Genomic DNA, 14,888 nt, shown 5'->3' on the forward strand with positions numbered 1-14,888 from the left:
GCGCGAAAAAATGGAACATTGAAAAATTGGAACAAAGTGTGGAAACACCGCACGCCCGGGGGGCCAAGAGCGGCGAACCAGCGCTTGAGGTTACAACGGCTAATGGTGCCTGTGAACTAGCTATTTGATATTTTATACGCACAAATATATAAACCCTATCGCCATGTGTGAATTTTATATGATAATAAAGCTTGGTGATTAATTGCTCTTATTTCTGGATTAAGAATATGTAGACATGACCTCGTTGAGGTCGTCGGAGTACGCTGGATGCAGGCCGCTTTCAAGACCTCTTTTTGGATGTATGTGGGATAGGACCATATCCAGCAAGGTAAGCTATAAGGGCCATCTGATATAAAATACCACGTATCCTACAATATTAAATACATATATAACTTAGAAGACTGTGGTGCCACGTGCAATCACTTTCACCCGTCGAAATATTTCAAAACTCTTTTGACTGAAAATCATCGAACAATTAATTCAGTAAACGTAGTGCGTGATGTGATAACTATACAAGTCCAAATTTTAAATTTCCCAAGAAGCCTAAAAAGCCGAAAAAAATTGTAGCAAGAATTTCTAATCATATGACTTATAAAATACAATACGTATTGCAAATTGCTTTTTGCTTATGTACGACATTTTCCTCTAGGTTAGATTATTTTTTTAAATAAGAATATGCAAGTATATTACGATGTACATAAAACGACGAAGCAGAATCTTTTACAAAACCCGCAATGTATTAAATGGATATACACATACAAACGGAGGAGACACACCAAATAAAGTTAAATTATACCCAAGGTGAGAATAAAACATACAAGCAATGATGTAATTCCATCGGTATTGCCGTGGCTGGGTCTCTTGTTACGTCGGACCACGTGGGAGACAATACTCGAGACGAATAAGCACGCGATAGTGGTCCTTAACCTTTGCAAAATTAAGTACAGAATGGTTTATGTTATATAGTATGACCTTATCATACTGTTTTAATTGGAAATACTTATTCAGACTCATCGAAGCGTTAACAACCGTTTGATAATGTCTAGCACATGTCGGCATATAATTAAGTAAATAATTATTGATATGTCATTGTGTCAGTATATTGCAGGTCTATCGCAAACAATATCATTAGTTAATTCGAAGTTTAGTTTATATACGTAAATAAATAGTAATAAAAATATTTCATTTATGGCTGTGTAGTAATCATAATGTAATAAAACAAGTGGATAATGCTTATCATCAAACAGGACGTCTGTGTTTATCATGAAAATTAAAAATAAGTGTTTATCAAATGACAATAATTTTAGGTACAGCAAAAAATATATCCAGTTTAAAATACATTTAAGCAATTGTAATTAATATAGTATTTTTTTTCTTATAATATCACTAATGCAATTATAAAATCTTATGGATAAATATAATAAAATTATTTGTCCGTGTCGTATATTATAATTATTGTTTAAACTTAAAAGCTAGCAAAATTATGGCCAGGGCTGTATAATTCTACAATTGGCAGACATATTTTAATTTTTAAATTATTATACGAACCTTGTGCTTATATTATGTTTTTAGCGTATCTTTATAAAATAAATATAAAAATGTTAACTGACGTTAGTATAATTAAAATAAAAAAAAAACAAATATTCCGACGGCTGACCTTTTGAATTTCAGTCAATATTAATGTAACGCAGTTATACGAAGTTCATAGATACGTTCGCTCAACAATTCACTCTGTACCTACAGTAAATATTGTTTATAAACAAGTACAAAGTGAAGCAATCATCAAAGAAGCGAATCTGATGTATTCTCCAAAACACTGCCTGAAAACGGAATGGCGGCCGCCTCAGAATGAATCAACGTGTACTAAATACAGTTTTCAAACAGCATTTATGAAAAGTTAGCAGACGAATACAGTTGCGAGTCCCAATAATCCCAATAGGGAAAACACAGACATCTCACTACGAATTTCAAAACGGAAAGCTTTTATAATTGGGTGTTATATTCTGTGTAACTACGGTTATACTTTCAAAATATATCTCCGGTACAATTACATTAAGTAATGAAGAATAATATTTAATACAAAACGTAAAGCATTCAAAATCTTAACAAAAACACGGTGAGAATAAGGTCAGAATCTACCATTTGACTTCTTCAATAGTTAAAGCGTCATTAAACTTGGTTTGTGTTATATATTTGGATGTATATATTTACAAGAATTATTATTTTATTAATACTTATGTCTAATGACAGCAAGACACGAGCTTGGATCATTTTTAATAAATAACATATCCTCATTTTAGCTCATTCCAAATAACAAATAAATTTGAAATCCAATTATAAATACCAACAAAGAAAACTAGCCAAACTGCAACCAATCAAGTCGAGGTTTGGCCCTCTTGGGCGCCCTTATGACGAAATGCTAAGCGGGTAATATCGATGAGTGACAGCCCAGGCCGAGGTCCCGTGATGATGGAATTTGAGCCTAGTCACTTCAGAAGTGTCCAACGAAGCGATCTAGGAGCTCGGCGGCCTTCCAATCCTGTAAAATAGTAGTAGCAGCCAAAGAGAAAGCAGCTTCGCTATTTTAAAAGAGATTTTAGGCTAGATGCCCTTCTACTTCAAACCTGCGGAATCTGCAAATGATATTTGGACAGCAATGACAATCCAGTATACAAACAACAAAAAAACAATGGAAATAATTGTAAAGTAGAGGGTTAAATGGGGTACATTAAGTAACAAACTACCCACAATTAATCGAGTTATTTAAATATTACCATAGTATACCAACATAAAGAAATATAACAATAATAATATTATGCCGGAATAAACATAGATTCTACGGGGCCCAATTTACTGTTCTTAGCTTTGTCCATTTCCAAGCGCACAAATAATGCCAAGGTTAACATGCGTGGAACAATTTTGCACTACCTTTACTGTGGCCGCCGGTTACGTCCGCTTTTGTTTGTCTACTGATTTCATTTCTGATTCGATCCTAATTAATTTGTATTAACAGATATCAATATAACTTTTTTATTAACCATTAAAACATGAGTAGAATACACAAGATTAAAGTTTAACCTTGGCAGTTACAAATAAAAAAAAAATACAAAGGCTGTTGTTGCTTCAATAAATGAGAATGTTTGTGAACGGACCCGAGCTTGATAATTAGCGAGTGTTGGCCGCCATCTTTGTGTGAGTCATGGCGCTGCGTTCGCCCACACCCACGCACACAGACGCCTACTGGAGGACGATAACGGGAGGCGACGCGACGTATGGCTTGTCGCTAGAACTTCTGAAGCATTACATACGATATACAGGATGATTAATTATATGTGTAAAAGCTTTAAAAGGGTGAGTGTATAGGTAATTTGCTGTCAATTAATGATGAGTACACCCTGTCTAGAGATCAATAGTTTCAGAAATTATAAATAATGTATATATTATGTATATAATCCACAATTAATCAATGTGATAATAGATAAAAATCTAAGGAACCGTTTACATGCAGGCGAATTGTCAGTCAACATCAGTCGTTTGCACAAAGTGGACTCGCTCTTTTGCTCGTAAGTTTAATATTTGTTATCCCATTTAACTTGTTTGACACGTACATCTGAATACCTTGCAAAAATAGACTTGCATGCATCGACAACAGACAAGGCAAATGATTGCAAACCTTGAAAAAAAAATATTCACGTAAACGCATCTTTATATTTATACCATTGTTAACGCACTGTACAATCATTTGGCATTACTAAAAATGTTTCACATTGGAATAGGATTTTTGTAAGGTCTTGTTTAATCTTTACAGTTGCTACATAAGAGAGCTCCTTCTGGAGTCTTAGTTTCAATCGTTGTTTCACCCTATTTGCTATATTTTAGCCACGTTGCTAATCAGCCACAACTTACAATATCCAGCGGTTACAAACATAATTTGATAGAATAACTACAATATATTAATTACAGTCGGCCATCATTCGCGTGAGTCACGGCAAAGAGCGTGTTCGTCCACGCACAAGGCGTCAACTGGCTGACCTACCCGGCGATGACGGCATGCGATTGGAGACGCTTAGAATTAGGAACTGATTCAGACATTTTGCAAACGTACACTAGTGTTACCGAATGAAATATTTAGATAAAAAACATTCGAGTGTTTGAAACTAACAGCGAATCTAATTACACGTCATTTTTTACGTAATTGCATATAATAATACATAAAATAATGTTTAACATTATCATAAAAGTTATTTTTACTTAAAAAATTATTAAGTTTATTTAAAAAGCTCTAGCGTAAAAAGATATTATGAACTCAGATATTATAGAGCCGTTATTCATAACGTAAAATCATTAATATATACAAATCATTTATACGCTAAATATCATGACAATTAAAAAAATTAGCAAAAAAGTAGTATTTATGGTTTAAAAAAATAGTGTATCAACCCGAAGCTTATGCGAAACGGGGGACCCATTTGGCTCCGGTATGTAGTTTTATCCATCGTTCTTTTATAGAAACATATATGAATATAATAATAATGATTATTTTTGTAATGTAGAATGGTTTAAGAAAGTTAACCTAGGGAATTTAATGTTACATCCCAATATAAATTTTGTGCTATAACAAAATGTTAAATTAAAACGTTTTTTAACCTCAATATATAAAACATTTTACAAGCGAGGTATTGTTTTATTTCAGACGCATAAAAACAAGTAAAATTAGTTTAATGGAAGTAAATAAATCTTTGAAGTAACATTAATTGGTAAATAGTAATGAAACGCCGGCAGAGTTGAACAAGAAGCATTAGTGTTACAGGGAAAATCGACAAGGACGACGAAAAACTATAAACAAACGGAATATATTCGTAGTAAATATTATTCAAAGGCACGGAAAAATTTGTTAGTAAAAAAAGATTCTAATTTAGATTTTAAAAATGGAAGATTTGGAAACGGTGGTTTGTATTTAATCGTTGTAATTTCAGCAGTAGATCTTCCACCGCTGGACATAGGTCCCACCCATAGATTTTTAAAAGACCAGTTGAATTTAGCCTGCACCAATCATTTTACGAAAGCCTTAATAAGAACATCTGTCCACCTTGTGGATGCACGTCCCACGCTGCGCTTGCCGGACTGTGGCCTTCACTCCAGAACCTTGATGCCCAACAGGTCTGCGCTATGTGGTCTACCTAATGCCAGGTAACTTGCGAATCAGTCGTTTGCTTTGTCGAGTATAGCCTTCTCCATGTCTGTCTGTTCTGTCTCATGACTGATCGGTTGATTAAAAAAAAATGTTACTGACATATGTACAATAAATAAAAGCTAAGTAAGGTAATGTATATAACGGTGGTCTGGAATACATCTCGTTTTGTGATAATACCGCCCTTTGTACATAATTTTCATCTTATTACGTGTGATTTTATATATTTCCTGTTGACGTACAATACAGAGTTAATAAATAAATAAGTTATAATAATACAAGTCATTTAGTTAAATTTTAATTTTTGTAACTTCTGAATGAATACATGTTTTTAAGTAAGGCAACATATACAAATATCATAGTATATAAAAAAATAATAGTAAGAGTCGAAATTTTTTGCATTATCTGTCCATGTTAGAAAAATTTTATCCGTGATATTAAAAAAAAATAAACAAGTAATACTTTATATAACAGAATAGTTTTCAAACAAGATAGGATGAACATAAAAACATGGTAAGCAAGTTTCGAATTTCCAATTTTCTATGAACTTTACAACGTGCCAGTAGTAAAATCACGTTCAGAAATTAAATTATGCAAACAAACGAGATAACAATATGAATACATTAAATTTCTGAACACTTCATAAATTTGCAATGTGTTTACATCGTTCTAAAATAGCACGTTCGAAACAAATTAGAGCATTCGAAATTTAAATTTCATGATAAAATAGTAGCCTACTGCATGACTTCCTGTCTAGAGTAGTTGCGGTTGCGTTCAAGTTAATAAATAAAAAGCTCTACTGGTGGTTGCTGCAGGAAGCCGTATAAATGTTTACCACCGCGTTGCATTACAGTATTCCGGTTTGAAGAACACGATTTAGTAAAGAAATTACATAGAACCCAGCGTAACAGTATTTTATTTTGTCATTGTCAACGATATAATTATCAGCTTCATAAATAATTAGCAGCTTCCACAGGTTTGAGTTGAGAGCTTTCAAAGCTTAATTTGGACCTCATTATTCATTTATTAATTTCGCAATCAACTTGTGTAGGTCGTGAGAAGAATTCCAAAAGGGTCCAATTAGATAGAATCAGATTGAGCTTCCTTACCATGGCACCTTCAAATTTAAGCTGAATTTATTCTGAACGCTCCCTGATCTGACAAGACCCCAAACAAGCTCAGACTGTTTTATTTTCTTCACTTTTACAATACCCTAAATACTTAAAAATCTTTTACGCGGTAACAGGATTTTTGGGCAGAAAACCGCAGAATTTCCTTTATAATTTTATTATATTTTATTATTTATTTGATACTCTTTATTGTGCACGTAACTTCAAAAAGAAAAAGAGAGTTATTATAATATAAAAAAACTACAAGTGGTCTTATTACTCGAGGAAATTTCTTACAGACGACCACAGTATATAAACAAGGACGAGTAGCGAGTATTTTTCTACAAAAACAATTGCAGAACCGGCTAATTCAAATCTTTAATCTTAAGTGATTTAATCGTGTGTTAAGGTCATTCAACCTTGCCCTTAAACACTATGACCTGATTCTGAAGACCTTTTAATTACGTTAACATAACTCCATCTGGTGACGCTCGCTATGATGTCATTGCGGTCCGGACCCATGACCTCAGGCCATATGACTCAGAGTCTTATTGATAAGGTCTTAAAATAAACCCGCGATATAGTGATTTTGGAGTAAATATTCACTGTTTTTATTCAATGAAAAGAAGTTACACAAGTACATCACCGTATGTACAATATACATATATATATAACCGACATAGCACAACGGATTTACCAGTAGAAGTGACAGTAGGTCAGCCATATAGCGCATAGAACAGATGGATGGGCATGCACAGTTGGACTTCCAAAAAGTGGAGAGATAACATTGTTGAGGTCCTCGGAAATCGCTGGTAATAGGCAGTTTCGAACTGGCGTTATAAAAATCTAAAGGGGGCCTTTGACCAGTTATGGGATATGGTGATGAGTATAATTAAAAAAGGCTGTTATATTGTCACTTAATGCTGTATTTGTTTGAATGACCGGTGAAATATAAAATGTAAATTTTAGCTTCGGAGGTTAGATGCAATATAAGAGGTCTAGATTAAGAGGACTAGCGTTCATTCTTTCATCACAATCCTGATGAAGCTGTTTATACAGACAGCCACGAATCATCTACATAAACAAATAAAGTTGAAGTGTCTGTTTGTAATATTAAAATACACGCTTTTTACTATGTGCATATAAGGTACATATACCAAAATTACATTTTTTTGTCTCTGTCTGTCTGTTCCGACTAATTTCTGAAATGGCAGGAACTATTTTGATGGGATTTAAACGGGTAGGTAGCTGATGAAATAAGGAGTAATTGAGGGTAGTTTTATTTTAAAATAATTCTTATAACATAATGACATATTGACACCCACAAAAATTAGTGCGACCCCAGCGAAACGATCGGGAGACAGCTAGTTAGTCATTAAAAAAATACAACATTAACCTTTCAATATTTTTTGCTTTTTTTCTGACAGTGTAAAAAAAATTAAGATATTTATATTACTATATAAGATACTGAAGCTTTCTAACACCTACAAGAAAACGTATTGTTAATTATATAAACAATATAAGTAAATTTTTTGATAAATGAACTTTATAAAGTTAGTAAATCTTTCTATGATCATTGTACACGCTTTTACAATATCTCAATTATTCTACATTGAATCAAAATTGTTTAAAAACGTTTGCGTTGCAAATCATTACATAGACCACACCTGAATATGTGCTCCAATCTCTTTCAATTTATATTAAATATGTTATTTTATATTCTTTTAATATGTAAGTCCCGTTGAGTTTCTTTTGTCTGTTTTCAGGTCTAAGAAATTTAATATTTGAACGGGTAATAAACTCCTCTGAAAGTGAATAATAAATGTAATCCAAGATGGATATTCATCAAAAAAACTTTTGAAATTGAATAAACTTAGAAAAGATAATTGAATAAGTAAAGACGTATCCGGATTAAGTCAAACTTTAGTCATTAGCATCAACATACATTTGTGTTGATGCAAATCATCGTAAATGAGGTAATATTCTAATTTTAGCCTGCATATATTAAGTATTAAAATATTTGTGCACTTAATTTTAAATTCGTATTATATTTCAGCGTATGGTGCGAATTTTAAATTCCGGTCGTAAACATGCAGGACCACTAGGGGTATGCAACGCTATTAACGCTTGGAACCTCGTATGAATATTAACTAGGTAATATGTACAAATACCGACTGAGCAATAAAACCGTGACGTCATCTGATGATATCATACAATTGTCAAGTCAATGTTCAAGATTATAATGCCGGAGAGAGACATCGTATGTCATTGTCTCTTTCTAAGCGTAAATAAAAAGTGAAGGGTATTTCGCAATTAATTCTACCAAAACTAGTTTTTAGCATGGATAAACTATTTCTCTGAGGAAACAATATTATGTTTTATGCAACAAATTCGTACCTATTATATACAGTGTGATTGAATATAGGTGTTAAAGCATTAAGGATGTGAAAGCATACGCCATTTGTTGTTAATTAATATTTGGTACCACCCTAAACAAAAATCAAGTTTCCAAAAAAACTATTTGTTAAAATTAATTATTGTTTACTATTTGTCCTTGTAGACTGCACTGCCAGACGATTTTCAAATTATTATATAATTATTGCATACGTCAATATGAATACCCAGAAACACATTTACGCGATATTTTAAATAAAAACTTGTATATCATGTAACTTAAATATTAAAGTGGGTTAGTCATAAAAATCCTTATACATTAACTTGTCCTATTTCAAATTCAAACAAATGTTGCCAAGTATATACGCTAGACACCATTAACTTAATTTATTGAACAATATAACATGGAAGTAGTTGAGACGTCATGCACTAAATAATTTCGTCCAAGAATCTTGAGCATTAGCAATGCCTCTAACATTTTAAAAATATAACGCAGCTGTGTAAAGACAATATATATAAATATAAAAGTGAAATGGTAAGTTACGTATGGAGCTATATATATTTATATTTAGCTTACCAATAGTATATATAAGCTTTATATAACACTTAACGACATAGGTCTCTAAAAACAATCCGAGGTCTACCATCTAGATTTCCGATTAAACCGGTTGAGAAGTACGTATTAGTCTCGCTAACATCGTCGGAAGCAGCTGGACGCAGACACTTCCAACCGGTCCTACTGGAAACCTATAGGTGAGGCCAATGTACGGCATTAGATGTCTTAAGACTGAAATTACAATGTTTTATATTTGTTTTTTTGGTGGGTAGTGGATTATATATAATGAATTACGGTAATAGTGAGCGATTATGTATTAAATTACTAATAACAAAATTCCATAGAAAACTAATATAAAAATGCTTTTATTCACAGCGTAAGCTGAAAGAACGTCTCATCAATGACATAGCAGACCCTGGCCAGGTCGACTTGGCCACGCGCCAATATCGCCGCGGACTAGTTACAAGCCAATGCTCCTTAGTAGATAATTCAAAAAGTTATAACATGTATGTGTAGCTGTTACCAGTGCACGGCGTTTCTTATTGAGCAGATAACATATCTTGTTAAAAGGTTGTATATATGTTGAGGTTTCAACGTACTCCCGATCGACTTTTTTTGACCTAGGTTACACTGCTGTCCAAATGGCATTTGCAGATTCCTAAGCCTCACATCACGCTTAGGCGGAAGCTCCATTGGGTGATTAGGCTCAAGGACTGAGGACAAGAGCTTGGGTTCAGAATGCCACATATTACAATTTGAGCGGATTGGACCGGCCGTCATGATAGCCAATACGTCACAGCGCCGAGGGTCACAAGTTTTCTATTCGCGTTACAGAGTGACGCGCGCGGCGGTGACGATTCCGAGTCGCTTTAAATACACCTAAACCCTCAATACGTCGGGTAAAGTCTGTAAGAAACTATTGACATTACACTATTAGTTATTAAATTTTTTTAAGCCAGACATTAGCGACCTTGACTTTATTTCTTACAATTACAATTATTACTTACCTTTTATGTTCTTGTTCTTGAGTGTCACTGATTACTTTTACTTATTAAAGCTAAGTCACTGAAGTCTCTCCTTAAACTATTAAGTTATTGTGAGTTATAATATTATTTTAAGAAAACTCTATATTGATATTTATCTAATAATATTTAATTTCTAACAGATATACTTGTAATTCCAGTTTTCAACTTTTTATATAAAACCTTATTTATTAGATATGTTAATATGATTTTTATGTGTCACATTTATATGCTGTTTACACTTTGGAAGTTTTTTACCAGCGCTATCTAAACAATTACAATTAATAAAAAAAACCATAACATGAGGTTCTCTCCTATAATAAATCCATACCTAAAATGTATGTCTTATCTATTTATAAAGATCTTCTATTGCAAATTGTTATAGAATGACCATAAGAGTTATTTTGTTCCCTTGAGTACTCTCTATTTAGATTAAGATTTTTTTTATTATTATTTTATTGTCTTATATACCAATTTTATAACAGTTGGGTATCCTAAACTATTAGTATACATACAACTATCCTAAACTTACATGCAATTCCTTTTCTGTTCAATCTTTTCTTGATTTGATTTTGTCTGATCTTTCTAAAATGTAATAATGAACTATATAGTAAATTTTTAATGTTATGCCATCTATTAACGGACACAACAGAACTATTATTTATATGGTAACTTTTAATATATTTTTAAATTATGCATACCACTAGTGTACCTAAATAAATAATGTTATAGACATAGTGTATATTATAATGATGTTCATATTAATTAAGTGCTTTATCTTCTCAGTATTTCCACTATTGCCAATGTAATTTCCTGAACCTGATTTAATGGAAACTCAAATTAAATTGACCTCACTATAAACACATCCTATAACTTAAACCTAAAAGGGTTCTAATCATGTTCGGTCTAGGGAGAACCAAAGAATTAGTAAGGTTTTTTCTAATATTACCACTATTTCTGAAGGAAATTAGTAAAAGTCATCAATATGATAAATTAAAAACAGTTGCATACATTAAATGTTTCAAAAAAATTAGTTAATGCCACATACAAAATTTTACTATTTTTATTAAAATCAATAACAGGAATTCCACATTGAGATCCCTTGGCTTTCTGACACGTAATTAATAGCAAAAGTGGCGTCATGGCGGGGAAACGGCCGTCTAGTCGCCATATTTCAGAGAATATTGCTCCCTCTTCGCACTCCCATATACTTCACTGCTGACTTTCAAACGATCCAGTGTTGCCAAATCGCTGGTAGTTATTGTGAAACGAATTGAAAAGTTGAATCTACACACAAACGCCTTTATGATATTGCATAGGCAATATGTAGTAGTTACGCTTTGCAAAATTAATGTATATAAATTGAACCAATTTTTTCTCAAACATTATATGATTGATAAATTTTGCCCACTTAAAGTTTTTGAGTATTTTAATGAACTAGGCATATGACATATTATACAATAACTATTATATATAATACATATTATAAACACACACTTATTTTAAATTTTAATTAAACAATAAAGAATTTAATATTTGTTATAACAATTACTTTAATAATATTGTAAAACGCATACAGATATTTATTAAAACAGCAAGTATTTTGTTAAATAAAATGAAGTTACCTAAATTTCATCTAACAAAACATTTAAAACTATTATTTTAGTAAATTAAGTTTGGAATTTAATTTTTTTTTGTCATTTTTATAACAATTATAAATTATATACTGCATAATTTACTATATAGAGAATAAAAGTCAAATTTCAAAACATTAATATACTTAATGAAATGTAAAAAAAAGTTATTCACACCAATTTATAGCACTACCCCAACAGTAAATATCAAGAGGGTAGGTTTCATTCAATTTAAAATTTCTAGTACAGCATTAGTTCAAAATTACTTTGATTACCATAAACATTTTCAAGGAGCAGCATACAGACAAAACAGTAAGGCAATAATGATTAAAGAATAAAATCAAAATCGTAAAATAATATAGCAAAAATAAAATAATCAATAAAGTAAGCCAAAAGAATGTCTTGTGAAGAGAGGGTAGAATTGTCCCACTTTGTGTTCCAGATGGAATGAGGACATGTCTAACTGCCAACCATTTATGAATAAAATAGAAAAGATTTATAGTCCCAAATGAATACTTAATTGCTATAGCAGACCCAGCATCCATATTATATTTTGGCAGATTGCCCATCAATTTATATTATAAATACTTTTTATTTGTTACATTTGAGTTATGACACAGTAAAATGAATAATGATTTACATTTTTCCATACTCTCAAAATGTATTTAAAAATTCAAACTTGTCTATAAACTATTATTCACATAATAATAAAAATAAAATTATCATTCATGTTCTACTATGTTAAATACATTAAGTTTTATATGCTTTTATAATGTAATTGATAAAATATACATATATCTGCAATAATATTGTAATTGTAAAAAAATTCATTACAAGTACATTACTTGTAAATCCATAACAATTTCATAATTAATAATAGAGTATCAAGTTTTTCATAGGGGCAACACTGAGTTCTTGGATCTGTCAATTATTTCATTTATTTTTACTAAATATTTTGATTGTAGGTATATTATAATATAGGAGTAGGCAAATAGATTTCCACAAATTCAGTTGAATATTACATGCTATAACATATTATATGTATTCAAAGTGCTCAATATCTGTAGGCAATGGCCGGTTACATATATTAATTAAGTTTTTGATATATAGCACGGCATAACAGCGACATAACCTGCAAGTACCGTGAATATTGTATAATATGCACTAATAATATCGCGTTGTCCACAGCAAAGCCGGCTTGTCTAGCAGCCGATAATGCCCGTGTATTTATTTTTACCCGTTACGTGTGCACAGCTGTCTACATCGTCTCGCCCCGGCCAAGGGAAAACGAGATTCTCAACCAAACTTACTCGAAGTACATCTTTATATAACTTTGAACATGGTCCATGAAATTTATATCGGGTGTAAAGATATATTACAAGTGAGGCATAATTTACTATATTTGGAACAGGTTTTAATTGAACTCGCAAGAGAAACCATTTGCCCCAAATAGCAATGTTCAATGTCCGTCTTATCCAACCGTTAAAGGGGCTTATAATATGCTCACTTTCTAATAATTCAAATATATGTACCTTTGTCTCCTGCAGCAGACGACACGTAGACTGAACTGATTTCCAAAAGAAAAATCACAAAATCGACAAAGTACACAGGGCGTACAATCACTAAATTCACAGCCAATGTGGTAAATTCACAAATGACTAGTCGCACAATGGAAGTTAACAGAAAATACACAGATTACACTAACTTAAAATCTATGCTTTCCACGAAATATACCTAGTTGAACTGAAACGAAAAAACGCGCCAACTGTCAAACTAAAAAACTACGAGCACCGACGCGCCGCGCGACCGCGCGTTTCGAGTCTGTTTTACTGACTGACGGAGCTACTGCAAAGCCGACCCGGCACGAAACCCGTCCACTCGTCGCCGCACGCCCGACGACAATTGACTGAGCATTCCGCTTGCCTTTGCCGCAATTTACTTTTCATTTATAGCAAAACAACGACAATTTAGTTATCGCATTATTAATAAAATATTTTGCTAGCGCTCTCGTTATCTACATCGCGATGCGACAAAATGAGATAACTGCCCCAATGTGGATTCTGGCGTTAAAGTTATACGGCCATGTTGAAAAGATCTCCGTGGAATAGGAGCGCGCTTTTAAGCGGGTATTCATTTATATTTGTGCGGGATAGACGACTACCAGACGCGCATGCGTCTTACGGGTGCGACGTCAGTGAATGACAAGCCCTGCGCTTGTATTAGCCGATCGATTTTAAAAGAATAGTAGTGTCGTGAGCAGCGTAGCGCTGAAACCGTTTTTCCATTTAGTACCGTAGTCAAAGTGCACAGCGCATGCGAATCGAAAACCGGTCACGACTGACCGGTTTTTTTGTCTAAAATAGGTTGGTTATTGTTACAATCTGAAAATAAAACTACATATTGTTACGAAAATTATTTATTATATATTAAATAACCGTATTACTCAAAATATAATGAAATTGTATTTATATTTTTTAGAAAATTAAACTTTCACAGAATATTATTTTTGTTTCAATTACCTCTCAGGTAGATTTTTTACATGCTGGTACATATTCTAATTAATTGTAGTATTAGTTTTATACTAGTTTTAATAACTGAAAGGATATCCTACAGATATTGCTATAAAGAATAATTATATTCGCCATTAGATTAATGAACCGCGAAAGGCCTCACGAAGTTTTGCTTCGTGTCGGTATCAAAACTACGTTGTTACTCTAACGAAGTGAGAAAATATAACTGTGTAATAAAGACATACACACGCTGACATACAAATGACAGTTTTGAATAAAATTAAACATACGTATTTGTTTTTTTTTTAAACGCTGAAGAGGTTGTTTTTTCATTAAAATGGTTTCTTTTTATATAAAACTATATATAGCAGCAAAAGATACCGTATACCCCTTTAAAAAGACAAATTTAATCCGTATTAAAAAAATTAGGAACCCACTTTGCATCTACTTTATACACCAAATTGCGCCAAAA

General features: G+C 32.4%; 1 protein-coding gene across 1 annotated transcript in view; it reads right to left on the bottom strand.

Moving 5' to 3' along the window:
• The window catches only part of PMCA (plasma membrane calcium-transporting ATPase 3), a 155,016-nt gene extending 140,983 nt beyond the window's left edge, over positions 1-14,033 (bottom strand). Inside the window, exon 1 of the mRNA XM_068768649.1 lies at positions 13,439-14,033. The gene's annotated coding sequence lies outside the window, so the exon portion shown is untranslated. The remainder of the gene's footprint in view (positions 1-13,438) is intronic.
• Positions 14,034-14,888: the final 855 nt, after the last annotated feature.

Source organism: Battus philenor, unplaced genomic scaffold (genome assembly GCF_028537555.1).
Source record: "Battus philenor isolate CCGP_79_NKW_IND1 unplaced genomic scaffold, ilBatPhil1.0.hap1 SCAF_26, whole genome shotgun sequence".
Classification (NCBI taxonomy): Eukaryota; Metazoa; Arthropoda; class Insecta; order Lepidoptera; family Papilionidae; genus Battus; species Battus philenor.